This window comes from Ceratotherium simum, chromosome 33 (genome assembly GCF_057802395.1).
Source record: "Ceratotherium simum simum isolate JZ-2026a chromosome 33, ASM5780239v1, whole genome shotgun sequence".
Classification (NCBI taxonomy): domain Eukaryota; kingdom Metazoa; phylum Chordata; class Mammalia; order Perissodactyla; family Rhinocerotidae; genus Ceratotherium; species Ceratotherium simum.
In genome coordinates this window covers 16,475,836-16,491,898 of record NC_141932.1, presented here as the reverse complement: position 1 = coordinate 16,491,898, position 16,063 = coordinate 16,475,836, and the positions used below count along the sequence as shown (strand labels likewise).

General features: G+C 47.9%; 1 protein-coding gene across 1 annotated transcript in view; it reads right to left on the bottom strand.

The window, feature by feature from the left end:
- Positions 1-16,063, bottom strand: part of OPA3 (outer mitochondrial membrane lipid metabolism regulator OPA3) — an 82,627-nt gene that overhangs the window by 17,638 nt on the left and 48,926 nt on the right. The gene's annotated exons all lie outside the window — the stretch shown is intronic.

Here is a 16,063-nt window from a genome sequence, read left to right as displayed (position 1 = left end):
AAAAAATGTACAAGACATTTGACATTGTTGGAAAAATTTGAAAACAAGCTGTTTCTTAGGTGATGTTATGGAATTGTTAACAATTTTCTTAGTGTATAATGGTTTTTGGATTATGTGGGAGAAGGTCCTTATTCTTTTTTTTTTTTTTCTTGTGAGGAAGATCAGCCCTGAGCTAACATCCAATGCCAATCCTCCTCTTTTTTGCTGAGGAAGACTGCCCCGGGCTAACATCCATACTCACCTTCCTCTACTTTATATGGGACGGCGCCACAGCATGGCTTGATAAGCGGTGCGTTGGTGCGCGTCCAGGATCCGAACCTGCAAATCTCGGGCCGCCAAAGCAGAGAGCGTGCACTTAACCGCTACACCACCGGGCCGGCCCCTGAATGTCCTTATTCTTAGAAGACACAGACACACGCTTAAGTTTTTAAGGATGGTGCCATGGCATCTGCAAATTACTTTCAAATGACTCAGCAAAAAAAATCTGTGTATATACAGAGACATAGATATAGATGTAAACTGCTAGGGACTAAATGTTTGTGTGCCCCCAAAATCCATATGTTGAAGCCCTAACCCCCAATGTGATGGTATTTGGAAGTGGGGCCGGTGGGAGGTAATTAGGTTTAGATGAGGTCTTGGGAGGCAGGGACCCCAGGATGGGATTAGTATCCTTAGAAGAAGAGGAGGAGACACAAGGGCTTTCTCTCTCTCTTTGCCATGTGAGGACACAGTGAGAAGGCGGGCGTCTGCAAGTCAGGAAGGGGGACCTCACCAGGAACCAAACCCGCCAGCACCTTGAACTTGAACTTCCAACCTCCAGAACTGTGAGAAATAAGTCTGTTGTTTAAGCCTTCCCAGTCTGTGGTGTTTTGTTATAGCAGCCCGATCTAAAATATAGACGTAGGTATAGATGTAGATCTAGATATTTGCAGGGCATAAACAGGGCACAGTGTGAACAAGTGGGGAATCCAGTGAGGGCATTTGGGTGTTCATTGCATATTTCTTTCCGTTTTTCTGTAGGTTTGAAAATTTTCCAAATAAAATGTTGGGAAAAACTAAAATACAAAAAAAGAAACAGTGTATAAAGAAAAGACACCAAGGTGCCGGCCCCGTGGCTTAGCGGTTAGGTGCGCGCGCTCCGCTGCTGGCGGCCCGGGTTCGGATCCCGGGTGCGTACCGACGCACCACTCATCTGGCCATACTGAGGCCGCGTCCCACATACAGCAACTAGAAGGATGTGCAGCTATGACATACAACTATCTACTGGGGCTTTGGGGGAATAAAATAAAATAAATAAAATTAAAAAAAAATTTAAAGAATGTATGCATGATCAGATCCAGCGGCATCATTTCCAGAAATTATTCTTAAGAAACTAATGATTTAGCCCAGGGTCCCCGAGGATGCCCCTCTGCCCACTGTGGCTCTTTGGGGAGGTCCTTTCCTTCTAATTGCTGAGGTGTCCTGATGGTGCCCTCCAGGACCAGTAGAGGCTGAGTCACTGTTTGGTGAGTGACATGTCCACGTTCTCAGCTTAAATCTCAAAACTCCTGGGAAACTCAGAGGGGTGGGGGGGTGGGGCAAACTCTGACGTACCTTGTACACTGCCTCCCCAGGGGACCCTGCAGGATTGACCGCCAGGTACCACAGAAGTCACCTGCTCACTACCACTCCTTGTAAAGATTCCTTCCCTTCTTTGTCTCACTTCCCTCCAGAAGAACAACTTGTATCTCCCCCTCAAAGAGTCAAGGAATAGCATTAATTCATTCTTCCTCTAATTACTTCCTGAAGTGGGGAATAGGGCCCTGTATTTGTAGCAACAAAGGGTAACTTGGTTGTTGAAGGGGGACAGGGTTTCTATTTGGGATGATGAAAAGTTCTGGAGATAGATGGTGGTGACAGTTGCACAACATCGGGTGTACTTAATGCTACTGTAATGTACACTTAAAAATGGTTAAAATGATCAATTTTGTGTTGTAGATATCTTGCCACAATTTAAAGAGAAAAGGTAACTGGTCATGAGAAATTAGTTTAGGTACTGCTCTGTTTCACCCACAACTGGTCAACACTAACTCAACACTAACTGGGTGGACTGCCGACAATAATCACCCAGAGTCAGTGCAGACCCCACAAGGTCGGGACTCAGTCCCACAAGAATGCCCCCCTCCAGACTCCAGCCACAAGTGGGGTTCCCAGGCCACCTCAGTTCTGATTGATGGGCTACAAATGTGGGGGCTCCCACAACCCCCTCAGGTTCAATAACTCCCTAGAACGACTCACAGATTGCCCTGAAAACATTATACTTACAATTACAGTTTTATTATAAAAGATACACCCCGACCCAGCGAGTCCTCTCTCTTCTTCTTTCCTAAGCAAACTCCTAACGTGATGTGACATGAGTTTCAGTCTTGTAGGAGCCCAAGGACCAGGCAAGTGCAGTGAGGGGGCGAGGGGTGAAAGGAATGTGGGGAATGAGGCCAGAGGAGGTGAAACCAGCTCCAAATCCGGGGGACTGAGGACTCTTTGAATGGGAGGAAGATGACGCTATGATTCACCTGGGACGGTGTGAGGCAAGAATAGAGGGGCAGGGACCAGTGTCTCCTTGCTTCTCAAGCTCGCCGGCCTGCCCCCGCAGCGGATGTGGTCTGCCTGTCCAAAGATGCTGCCCTCACGCCTGCCTCGCCCAATCTGCTCTCCCTCCAGTGGCGTAGGAGGGTGTCGCTCCCCTCACTCCCCCTGCGCAGCATCGACTTGATCACTTTGGCCAATCTGATGGGTGGCTGGGCCATCTCACTGTCCCATTCTCTTTCTGTAACCTGCGTGAGCCTGATCATCATTTTGCAGGACCACTGGCTCTATGCACTTCTTTGCTTGTGACCCGGGCACCCAAGGTGGGTGGTTGGTAACCCTGCCCACCAGGTCAGGAGCACACTGACGGCCTGAGAGCTCAGTGCGGATCCCACCCCTGGGCCAGGAAGAAGGCAGATGAGAAAGGAGGCAGCCAGAGGAAAGGGGGCAGGACCGATCTGGGGACGGAGGCGAATTGAACATTGGACATAGGCGCTGGGTAAAAGATGAATGGATGCACTGAAACGCACATCAAAACCACAAGGAGATACCACTTCACACCCACTAGGATGGCTACAATCAAAGTTGGGTAACAAGAGTTGGCGAGGGCGTGCAGAAGTCGGCACTCTCATTCGCTGCTGGTGGGGACGGAGAATGGCGCAGGCAGCGTCTGAAACGGCAGATCTGTAGAGGCAGTAGGAAGACCGGTGGTTGCCCGTGGCTGGGGATGTGGGGAGGTCGGGAGGAAATGGGGAGTGACTGCTAATGGATTCGGGGTTTCCTTTTTGGGTGACGAGAATGTTCTAAAATTGTGGTGGTGATTGCACAACTCTGCAAAGATACTAAAAGCCATTGACTTGTACACTTTGAATGGGTGAACTGTAGGATATGTGAATTCTATCTTAACAAAGGCATTTAAGAAAAAACAAAAGATGAATGGATGCCCAGGACTGGTCAGGCCTCATGCAGAGCTGTCTGCAGGCTGGTGGTGAGACAGGAGAGGTGGCAACTCTGTGGCAGTGTGGCCCTGGACTCCTAGGACCCCAAGTGGACCTGCTACAGAGGCTTCCACCCCTCCACTGCCCCACACAGAGATGCTGCCAGGCCTGGGGGAAGTGCATCATCCCCGTGGACCCCCAGAAGTCAGAGGCTGCAGACTGCAGCACATATACCCAGGAAACGCTAGGTGGGTCCTGGCCCTGTTGGCAGCTTCCCCTTCTGATCCTTCTGCTCTCTGGGGCCCACAGAGACCCTTTCCTCTCTCTCTCTCCTTCCTGGGAGCGCTGTCCTCCATGGAGGAGCTTGTCTGCTACCGCACAGGGGGTCTGTGCCAATAACTCTGCTGTATCCCAGCTTCCCGCTGTGTGATCCTGGACAAGTGTCCTGCCCTCTCTGGGCCCAGTCTACCTGTCACCAGGTGAGGGGTATGCACAATAACTTTTCATCCAAACAGGCTTTCATGGTCCCTTCCCACAGCTCCCACAGTGACACATCTGGAGCGAGGGTTTCTCCCTGTTTGCAAGTCATCGGGGCAGCCCCTCTTCTGTTCTGCCCTCTTCAGAGCACCTCCCCTCTCCCAGGCCCCAGATCCCCATATGTGTGTGATGGGAAGTCCCCTGGGTGTCCCACAAGAACTTCCCACTCCAGCCGTATGCAGGGGTGGGGGTGGGGGCAAAGAAAAGAAGCTTGTCTCCTGGTTGTTGGAAGTCACACTTGGGTGGAAATCACCTGAAAGTCACTACATGGGAGGGGCGCCTGCTGCCCCCTTCACGGGTCTCACAGAGACACTTCCCAGCTCCAAGGAAGCCCTGTCTCTGAACCCTGTCTCTGAACTCTGGTGACCTGGGTGTTTGGTTTTCTCTTCTCTATATATTACAGAATAAAATGAAAATGGATGACTAGATTTGTGACAATCTCATGCAAAGACGTCTATGATGGAACAGCGTGCTACTGAAGGGCTACACTATCATGAAAAGCCAATCGTACTATGAACAGGCTAGAAATTTGGGTCTTTCTTCTTTTCCTACTGGCTGATTATATTTTAAATGAGCAGGTGTTAGAGAAGCAGAAAAGAACAAGAGCGATCTCCTTTCTGAGAAGCGGGACCCCCATGGGTACCAAAGGGAACCTCTGCCGGCCGCGTCCGCTCCCCCGCCCCGTGGAGGAGAGCCCGGCAGTGACGTGCGCTGTTCCACATTGCAGGGCAGCCGGTCTGTCCGCCGCCCCGGGGCTGCTGCCGCGGGATCCCCACTTGGGACGGGAGGCAGAAACCTTGGCTCCCACCCGATGCTTTGAGTGTGACTCTCCAAGCCCCCGACCGTAGCGGAACTGCAAGATGACAGGGGAGCTGGGCGGAGGCTGGGCTGAAACAGCGCAGACGTGATGGGCGAGGTTCTGCTCCGGAGGGGACGGCTTGGGGGAGCGGTTGCTGTGGGGGTCCTGGTCGCATGCTTCCCTGGGAAGTTGGGGAACGATGCTTCCCTCCGCCCCCAGACCCACTCTCCACTCTTGCCCGTCCTTCTCTGCTCCCAGGAGGCTGAGCGCCCCGGATGGCATCACCGAGACCCCATCCTTTGGATCCCGGTGGGCACGGACTTTGGGCAGCGCGCGCAACAGAGCAGGGGACAGGGACGGGGGAAGGTAGAGGCGGGGCTCGTCTCCCCTGCCCCCTCCTTGGCTGGGCCCCAGCGGCTGTGCCCTTGACCCAAGGCCGCAGCTCTCGCACCTGCCCATCTGGGACCGGCTCCCGGTGCCCTTCTGAGATCCGGGGGTGGTGTCAGCTCTGCTGTGTCCAGTCCTGGGGGCCTCAGCGTCCCTCGTTGGATCCCTTCACCCTACCCACACCTGTCCACACTGCCGTCCTGCACGGAACTCTCTTCAGTCAACAAAACGAACAAAACAAACGAACAGAAAAACCTCGCAGGGCTCCCCAGGGCTCTCAGAGGCCCGTTAGCCCGGCCCTTGAGGTCCTGCCCAGATCGGCCTCCCACTTCATCTCGCCCCACGCCGGCCCTGCTCCAGCCGCTCCCCCACGCCTGTGGCAGCCGGGTCTCTGCACACGCTGTGCCTGTCACTAGAACACCCTCCCCTCCAGAACCGCCCTGCTTAACCTGAGGCTTCTCGGGAGAGCGATTTCCTGGCCGAAATCGACAGTCTCCTGGCCAAGGGTGATGGCCTGCTCCTCCGACACTCCTTACTGGTCACTTTAAGAGACAGACACAGAACACTTTATAGGATGATATCTACCAGAATACATACATTTAGCACGTGAAACACAGCTAAAGGTTAACAATGATCATCTCTGGGCAGTGGGATTACAGATGATTTTTTTTCATTCCATTTTATGTTTGTCAGTGTTCGCTGAGTTTTCAATAGTGAGCCTGCCGTCCTTGCAATATGAAGAAAATAATGATTGGGAAACAAAGAAATGCCCAGAATGGAATTGCTTTCTGCACTTTCTCCAGCTCCAGGCTGTTCAGTGCCCTCAGCTCTCAGCTCACACAGGGCCTGGGGCCATACCCTCCTTTCCATGGCCCCAGGCCCCGCATGACCTGGTCACTGACCCGTCGTTCCTGCCCTACCATGCTGCACAGTCTAGGCTTCAGGACTGGGATATTAAAAATATTTTTTTGCACATAACCTTCTCACTCTCATCTCTGGGCCTTTGCACATGCTGTTCCCTCTGTGCCTGGTCTCTGCTGGACTTCACCCCAGGCACCTTTTCCCTTTGTTGGTTTTAATTAGAATCCTTTCACTGTAATAAACGGTAACCCTGTGTCTATCAGCTTTTCTGAGTTCTGAGTCCTTCTAGCAAATCATCGAGTCTGAGCGTGGTTCTGGGGACCCCCAACACAAGGAGATTCAAGGATTCAATGATATGATTCATGTAAAATCCTTCACGTGGTACCTGGAACCCAAGAAATGTGAAATGGATGAGATTTGTGCCCTCTGTGCCTCAGTTTTCTTCTCTGTAATATGGGGATCTTAATCATCCTGCACTCGTAGGGTGGGGGTGCTTATAACTTGGGGTGAAGCTCTTCCCAAGCAAGGGAGAAAAAGGAAGAGCCATAAAGGAAAAGATGGGAAAATCTGGTTTATTAACGTTGAGAAACTTTTGCAGGATAAAAGACACTGTGAACAAGCATTAAAGACAAATAAAGCAAGCACTTCTCACAGGACATTCAAATGTCCAATAAACAGCTGAAACTATGCTCACCCCACTAGGGATCATGAGGGGAGCACAGACCACAGCCCCCCAGCCAATCTCCTCACCCCAAGGCTCCAGAGAGGTTTGCCAGAAGGCATCCCCATCTGAGACAAAGGGGTAGTAGGCAGATTCTGTGAAGAGCACCTGTAAATCGCTGTGAAAAAGACTGAACAGCCCCCAAAAAGTGGATGTGTTATATTAAATACTGGCCCCCAAATACGTCCACATCCCAATCCCCCAAACCCATGAATGTTACTTTATACGGCAAAAGGGACTTTGCAGATGTCATTACTTTAAGAATCGCAAGATGTAATCACCTGGATCACCCAGGGGGGCCCTAAATCCAGTGACTAGTGTCCTTATGAGACAGAAGAGGAGACACAGACACGCAGAGCAGGAAGCCACGTGAAGGTGGAAACAGACCGAGAGGTGCAGCCACAAGCCAAAGAAAGCCCGGAGCCACCAGCGGCTGGAAGAGGCGGGGAATAGCTTCTCCCCTCAAACCTTCGGAGGGAGCACAGCCCTGCTGGCACCTTGATTTCAGCTCCCTGATACCTACTTCAGTTTTCTGGCCTCCCAAAGTGTAAGAGAATAAAAGTGTATTGTTTTAAGTCAAGAAGTTCGGGGTAATTTGTTACAGCAGCCACAGGAATCTAGTAAAATGGACAAAAACTTGCACAGAGACTTTGCAAAAGAAGATAATAAGAATGGCCAATAATGGTGGTTCCCAGAGGGGAAGAGGGGAGGGAGGAGGGCGAAAGGGATGACTAGGCACATGTGTGTGGTGATGGATTGTAATTAGCATCTGGGTGGTGAACAGGATGTAATCTATGCAGAAATAGAAGTATAATGATGTAAACCTGAAATTTATACAATGTTATAAACCAATGTTACTGCAATAAAAATTAATTAATTAATTAATTAAAAATTAAAAAAAAAAGAATAGCCAATAAGCACATATAAAGATGCTCGACATCATTACCCATCAGAGAAAGACAAATTAAAACCACAATAAGATACCACTACAGACTTACCAGAATGATTAAAATAAAAAGAAAAGCAAGAAAGGGGCCGGCCCGGTGGCATAGTGATTGAGTTCGCACGCTCGGCTTCAGCGGCTCAGGGTTGCAGGTTTGCATCCTGGGCAAAGACCTGCGCACCGCTCATCAAGCCATGCTGTGGTGGCATCCCACATATAAAATAGAGGAAGATGGGCACAGATGTTAGGTCAGGGCCAATCTTCCTCAGCAAAAAGAGGAGGATTGGCAAGAGATATTGGCTTGGGGCCAATCTTCCTCACAAAAAAATAAAAAGAAAGAAAGAAAAGAAAAGACTGTCAGTATGGAGCATTGTCAGGGACATGGAGCAGCCGGAACTTTCATACAAGGTGTGGGAGGGACAAGGGAGGGAGCGGGAGGAGGATGTTATATGATACAGTCACTTAAAAAACTGGCAGTTGCTCCTAAGGGTAAACATATCCTTGTGCTATGACCCAGCAATCCTACCCCCAGATATTCCCAAGAGAAAGCAGCCCTGTGCCCACCAAAGTGTTGGACAGGGTGGTCCTAGCAGCTTTGCTCGTAACAGCAGCAGCCTGGAGACAAGCTGTGTGCCAATCAATCAGTTAGCTGGGAAACAAAGTGTGTTATAGTTGACAATGGAATACGACACGACAACAGAAAGAGCAAATGATTGCTACACAGAACAACACAGATGCATCTCTCAGATTTTATGTTGAGCTAAAGAAGTCAGATCCTAAAAAGAACATTCCATATGAGTCCATGGATACAAAGTTCAGGAACAGGCAAATCTAATCCACAGTGACAGATTTCAGGATCGTGGTTACCGCTGGGAGGGGGTGCTGCCTGGGAAGCAGCAGGAGGGAGACTTCTGGGGTCCTGGAATGTCCTCTCTCTAGACCTGGGTGCTGGTTACATGTGTCTACTCTCTGTAAGAATTCACTGAGCCATATAGCAGTGCAGTTTACACACTTTACTGTATGTTTTATTCCAACTAAAAAAAATTGGAAGAAAAGGGAAATATCCCATAAGAAAAAGGACCCAAGGATAGAAACAAAGCTTTGACAATCTGGAAAAAACAAATTGCTCAATAAAATGTGAGCTAGAAAAGGTCTGATTACTCTTTTGACATATACTACTTAAACGTGCTGTCAAAACACCCATGTCCAGAGTTGAGAACTTATTTTTTCTCCCAGGCAACATAGCAGAAAGCCACAAGAAGTCTCTGGAAAATCCAGACCCTCCACACCCCCAGCAAAGTGGAGTAGGCTCGTTCTTTCTTTAGTTGGGAGGTCAGAGCCACTCAGAATGAGAAATCAGAGAGAGATTGTGGGAGTGTATTAGTTCCCTGTGGCTGCTGTAACGTATTACCATGAACTTGATGGCTTAAAACAACAGAAATTGATTCTCTGAGTTCTGGAGGACAGAAGTCCAAAGTCAGCATCACTGGGCCGAAATCAGGGTGTCAGCTGGGCTGTGCTCCCTCCTAAAGCTCGAGGGGAGAATCTGATCTTTTTCTGGTTGTTTGGTTTGATCATACTGAGAGGCAAGCTTGTTCAGTGTTCTGGTTACATATATATCTTCATGCTCACCACGTCTTTGCATCTCTCTTTAAAGAAATGAGGAAAGTGGGGTTCAGAAACTAACTTTCCCTGCATCACACAGAAGGAGAGCCAGAAATAGAACTTCTCTTGAATCACAGTGCAATGTCCACTGCACTCCTACACACCGTGCTTTAAGCTCAGCCCTCCAGAGGCTAATTATAAAATAACTCAGCGTTAATCAATAGTAAAAATCTTGACTGTTTTTAAAGTTTATGTTGAATATATCGACTTTATATTTTCAGCTCAAAGACCATGACAATTGTCCACTGAAGATCAAAACATGGACTTTTTTTTGCATGACACTTCATAAATACAAAAGGTTTTCCATGTGCATTGTGAACCTTAATGAAAATTATCATAAACAAATTACATTTTTATTCTATATTTATTAGAGAGATGCAGAATGTAAGTAGAAAAGGATTTATATAATGTCTATTCCGTGACATGTATACGAGAATATTCGGCTAGTTGAGGGAAAGTTTTCAGCGGTCTTCTAGATAAAGCTGCCCAAAATATCTGAGTCATGCAGCGCAAAAAATACGGACTCTGAAGTCATAAAGCTTGTCAGTGAATTCGCAGATACTAAGTTACTTGCTGAAATGAGGTTTGGGTTGTAACTTAACCTCTTTTAGCCAGTTTCTCAAAAGAATTAAAAACAGGATTCCAGGGCCAGCCCCAGTGGCCTAGTGGGTTAAGTTAGGTGTGCTTCACTTTGGCCGCCGGGGGTTCGGTTCCCGGGCGCGGACCTACACCACTCGTTGGTGGCCATGCTGTGGCGGCGGCTCACATACAAAATAGAGGAAGATTGGCACAGATATTAGCTCAGAGTGAATCTTCCTCAGCAAAAAAATGAAATAAAATAAAAATAAAGATAGGATTCTAAATATTTTGAAGGTTCCGTGAGTGCGATATTTTGCAGGGGGAACTTCTGTTACCCGAAAGTGGCAACAATTCTAAATATGTTCTCCCTAAAGATTCACAGCCCATCTACTTTCATAATATCCTCCTCTCTTCTCGTTCTTTATACACATTTCACAAGTTTCATACCACTTAGTGGTCGTTGTCTCATCACCCATTTCCCTCCAATACTTTTTTCTCCATATTATTTTATGGCCTTATGATAAATTTTCAGGTATGTTTATAAAGCCATACACTGAACTGCCTGACCCAGAGCAATATGGGTGGACCGTTCTGATGCTTGTCCCTTTACACGTGTCTGCCATGTATCCAGGATTCGCCTACTGCTCTTGGGCTACCCAAAGGGGGGAATCTGCTCTTTCCCTCTTCCAGCTTCTGGTGGCTGCTGGCATTCCTTGGCCTGTGGCTGCCTCACTCCAGTCTCTGCCTCCGGAGTCACACTGCCTTCTCCTCTTCTGTGTGTCATCTCCCTCTGACTGTCTCTTATGAGCATACTGCGACGGCATTTAGGGCTCAGCTGGATAATCCAGAAAAATCTCTCCATCTCAAGATCTTTAACTTAATCACATCTGCAAAAATGTTATCACATAAGGTGACATTTATGGGTTCCAGGGATTAGGACCTAAGCTCTTTGGGGGCCACCATTCAGCCTACTACAGGGTGGAAGGGCCCGGAGGCTACGGGCTGGCTGGGATTTGGCCAGGAATCTTGTGACTTTCATGGATTCGTGGACTCAGCAAATGCCGGAGTGTCAGTCAGTGAGTGACAGAGGGAGGTGTGGAGGGTCCACGCCAGAGAGGTCCCCGTGGGGAGGAACCGAGGTCCCCGGCCGACAGCCAGGGAGCCTAACTTGCAGCCACGTGACTGAACCTCCTTGGAAGTGGATCCTCCAGCCCCCCTGTCAAGTCTTCGGATGACTGCAGCCCCAGCCCAGACCTCATGAGAGACCCTAAGCCAGAACCACCCAGCCAAGCTCCTTCTAACTTTCTGACCCTCAGCAAGTGTGTGAGCTAACAAACATTTACTGTTGTTTTAAGCTGTTAAATTTTGAAATAATCTGAGAAGTAACTAATACCCGTGGTGAGACGGGAGGGCACGGGGCTGGAGCAGGGCCCTCTGAGGGACCTCATTCTTACCTGAAATCTTCTCATTTTACTCAAGGACGTGCATTTCTGTGTTATTACATAATTGGAACTTAACTTAGGAAAGCTGCAGAGAGCAGAGCTTTCATCACCAGCATGACCAGCCGGGCACCACACCCCCATGTGACTGCGGGGACCCCAGATGTGATGCAGACATGGGGGTGACACAACATCTGGCCCCACGTCCCTAGAAGATGCTCATGCTCCAGTGGGACATGGTAATTCTGGGGATGCTAAGGACTGGAAGACAAACTGATCTCTGCTTACACGGCCCCCCAACTCCAAACTGGCAGATACTCCACACGTGGCCCCTCCTCCAGAGCACTTTTAAGATAATACACAACATTCACCTGCCAAATGGAATGCTGGCTCTCGGTTTCATCACTGAAATTCTCTGTGCTTCAGGTTGTTAACGTGGGGCAACAAGCAAAACTGAGTCCTAGAGGCTGGGAGGGATTAAGTGGGGCTGTGATGAATAGCACTGACCTGGTACTAAGCCCTCAATAGATGGACATTACTACTATTATTATTTTATTCCATGCAACCCAGACATTCTGGAGGAAACAGGACACCTAAGACAAAAGATACAAATTCTCCCCCAAATCAACCTTGTAACATAAACACAGCATTTTTTTTTTCAAGGAAGTTGAGAAGCCATTTCAGAAATGCATTTCAACCATAGGTGAGCGGATATACACAAACTGCGGTACAACCTTTCAGTGGAATATTATTCAGCGTTAAAAAGAAATGAGCTATCAAGCCACAAAAAGACATATTGATAATATGGAAACTGAAATACATATTGATAAGTGAAAGAAGCCAGTCTGAAAAGGCTACGTACTGTATGATTCCAACTATATGACATTCTGGAAAAGGCAAAACTATGGAGACAGTAAAAAGATCAGTGGTTGGGGGCCCGTCCGGTGGCGTGGTGGTTAAGTGCGCCCGCTCTGCTTTGGTGGCCTGGGGTTCGCAAGTTTGGATCCTGGGCGCGCACTGATGCACCGCTTGTCAAGCCATGCTGTGGCGGCGTCTCATATAAAGTGGAGGAAGATGGGCATGGATGTTAGCCCAGGGCCAGTCTTCCTCAGCAAAAAGAGGAGGATTGGCATTGGATGTTAGCTCAGGGCTGATCTTCCTCACCAAAAAAAAAAAAAAAAAAAAAAATTAGTGGTTGGCAGGGGCTCAGGGTGGGGGGAGGGGGGGTGAACAGGCAGAGCATGGGGGATCTTTAGGGCAGTGAAACCACTCTGCAGGATACTATAATGGTGGATACGTGTCATCAGACATTTGTCAAAACCCACAGAATGTACCACACCAAGAGTGAACCCAAACACAAACCATGGACTTTAGTAACGTATCAATATTGACTCATCAATTGTCATAAATGTACCAAGCTAACGCAAGATATTAATAATAGTGGCAGCTCTGTGTGTGTGTGTGTGTGTGTGTGTGTGTATGTGTGTGTAGGGAAGGGGGTATATAAGAGCTCTCTGTACTTTCTGCTCAATTTTTCTGTAAACCTAAAACTGCTCAAAAAATAGTCTATTAATTTTTTAAAAATGCATATCAAGGAGCTAAGGCACAAGAATAACTCAGATAAGTTTGAAAACAAGAACAAGACTGCTGCGTTGCCTAGATGAGATCAAAATACATTTTCAGACTCTTGTCATTCAAAATGTGATGGTGAACTTATACAGTGATGTGTGTCAATTATTTCCCAATAAAACTGGGAAAAAAAGGGAAATTAATTAAAGAACGTGAATATGAACAAAACAAAAAACCGTCACGATGATGGCGCAGGATGGACGAACGGAGGACAGAACAGGATCGAGACAGAGGTGCCCATGTTGAGTGAGTGTAGCAGATGCCGCTATCCAGTCTCGGGGGTGAGAAGGAAAAGGATGGACTGTTCCATGCGCTTCGAGACACTAGCCACCCATTCATTTGGAAAATTGAAGAATGAAGATCCCAACCTTACAGTCATCAAAAAACAAAACACAATGCTTAATTTCAATGAACGACTTAAATACAAAAAATACTTGAATAAAAACATCAGAAGAGGCCGGCCCCGTGGCTTAGCGGTTAAGTGCGTGCGCTCCGCTGCTGGCGGCCCGGGTTCGGATCCCGGGCGCGCACCGACGCACCGCTTCTCCGGCCATGCTGAGGCCGCATCCCACATACAGCAACTAGAGGGATGTGCAACTATGACATACAACTATCTACTGGGGCGTTGGGGAAAAAAAAAAAGGAGGAGGATTGGCAATAAATGTTAGCTCAGAGCCGGTCTTCCTCAGCAAAAAGAGGAGGATCAGCACGGATGTTAGCTCAGGGCTGATCTTCCTCACACACACAAAAAAATATGTTAGAAGAAAGTAGAGTTGAAGATATAAATCCCTGAGGTAGGGGAGCCCTTCTGAGATAAAGACAGAAAAAAACAAATGCCTAAAAGGAAAAAGACAATAGACGTGGTTACTTTATTTATTTATTTTTTTAATTTTATTTATTTATTTTTTTCCCCAAAGCCCCAGTAGATAGTTGTATGTCATAGCTGCACATCCTTCTAGTTGCTGTATGTGGGACGCGGCCTCAGCATGGACGGAGAAGCAGTGCGTTGGTGCGCGCCTGGGATCTAACCGGGCCACCAGCAGCGGAGCGCGCGCACTTAACCGCTAAGCCACGGGGCCGGCCCAAGACGTGGTTACTTTAAAATGAAAAACTTCAGCAGGACCACACACACCAGAAACAAACATTAAAGAGACCATGAGAAAAGCACTTTTCAAAAGCAGCACAAATGTCCAGTCAATGGCTGAAAAGATGCGCAACCTACAGGGAAACAGGAAAATGCAAATTAAAAGAACAATGAAATTCCATCGTGCAATTCTACGGTTTGAAAAATTAAAAACTTTGATAATTACAAGTGTTGACAGTTCCTCAGCCATTCCAAGGAGCTTGTAGGGGGCATTTTTATATGTATTAACTATAAACTTTTTAACGTATTCAGTTCTTTCACACCTAAGGAAATGTTCACTCTGGCCAGAGAGGCACAGGCTGACCGCTCAGCGTCGCAAGAGGAAAGAAGGGGACAGCGTCCACGCCCACGAAGGGGGATCTTAGGTAAACCTCGCATGGCCAGACCACTCCTGAAAGGGGTCTGCCACAGTTCCCCCAAACTGGAGACAGGATTACTTTCAGAGGGGACTTCGGTTTCTCTGAAATGACTGAACTTTTATGAAGAGACTGCAATTTAGAAAAAATAAATATCAAGGCACAAGGATGTGCCCTTAGAGGTGGGCATCTTGGATGTGACAGAGCCCACGGTGCACCTCAGGTCCATGTCAGCCCTTCCCTGGTGGCGGTGCCCCTGGGGAGCCTGACCTGGGCACCGCCTTTCCAGGGGTGAGGGGAGCCCCAAGACCAGGGGCCCAAGTCCAAGCCTGCCGCGTCTAATTGCCTCCTTCCTCCAGCATGTCCCAAATGGACACCAGGAGGGTCCGCTGAGGGAGGAGCCGTCAGATGAAGAACGTCAGTTACACAGCTGGAGAAGGAGCTCAGTGACGTCACTCGTTAGTAAAGACAAGGACCGTCTTTCCCGCCGGCTGGCTACAATGCAGAATAAATAACAAAAGCCTGCCGGAGAGGGCCGAAATCTGAGCCCACCAGGGGGAGGGAAAGGCAGGCAGGGGTTTCTCACTATCTCCCCACACCTGGTTCTGCTGCAGCCTCACCAGCTCAGGACGTGCCCACGTTTCCCTTCTAGGTGCACAGAGCAAAAACTTTGAAGCCATCAGTGACTCCCCACATCCCATCGCTCAGCAAATCCTGTCTGCTCCACCTTTGAAACGTTAACATGCCCAGAATCCCTCTTCTCCCTATCAGCCACCATCACCTCCTGCCCAGACAATCACAGTGGCCTCTTCACTGGGCGGGCGGCTCCCACCTCTGCCCCCAACAGGGTTGACAGAGGGATCCTGTTAAAACTAAGTCGCCCCCGCCCCTCCTCTGCTCAGCGCCCTCCTGTGGCTCCCGCCTCACGCAGAGTAAAAGCCCAAGTCTTCACCATTGCCCAAGGCGCCCACTTTATGCAGGCTTGTATAATACATACACATGAATATGCTTTTCCTTAGGAAATGGAATAAAAGAGAATAGAAAGTAACAGAGTGCATTTTGCACATGCTAAGGGCAAGTATTGTCTAGCGAAACTTTTGTTCTAACAAGATATATAATATATAGTGTATGATATGAATATACAATCCATGTGTTATATAATACATAAAATGGGTTTTATGTTCATAATACATATTAGATATACATATATAGCTGTAGTTTTTCTTCATAAAATGGAATACAATAAGATAGGAAATATCAGACTGCACTGCACATATTAAGGGTAATTATTTACTGAAACTTTCATTCCAATGATATATATATACGCACACACACAACACATAATATACAGTTATGTTACATATTACATAAAATATATTTTTATATTCCATTATATACTATGTCACATAATGCATGAATTATGCGATATTTATAAAGGGTGAATTGTGCATTATTGTATAAATCTGTAGATGGTGGATTACATAAACTAAACATCTTGCG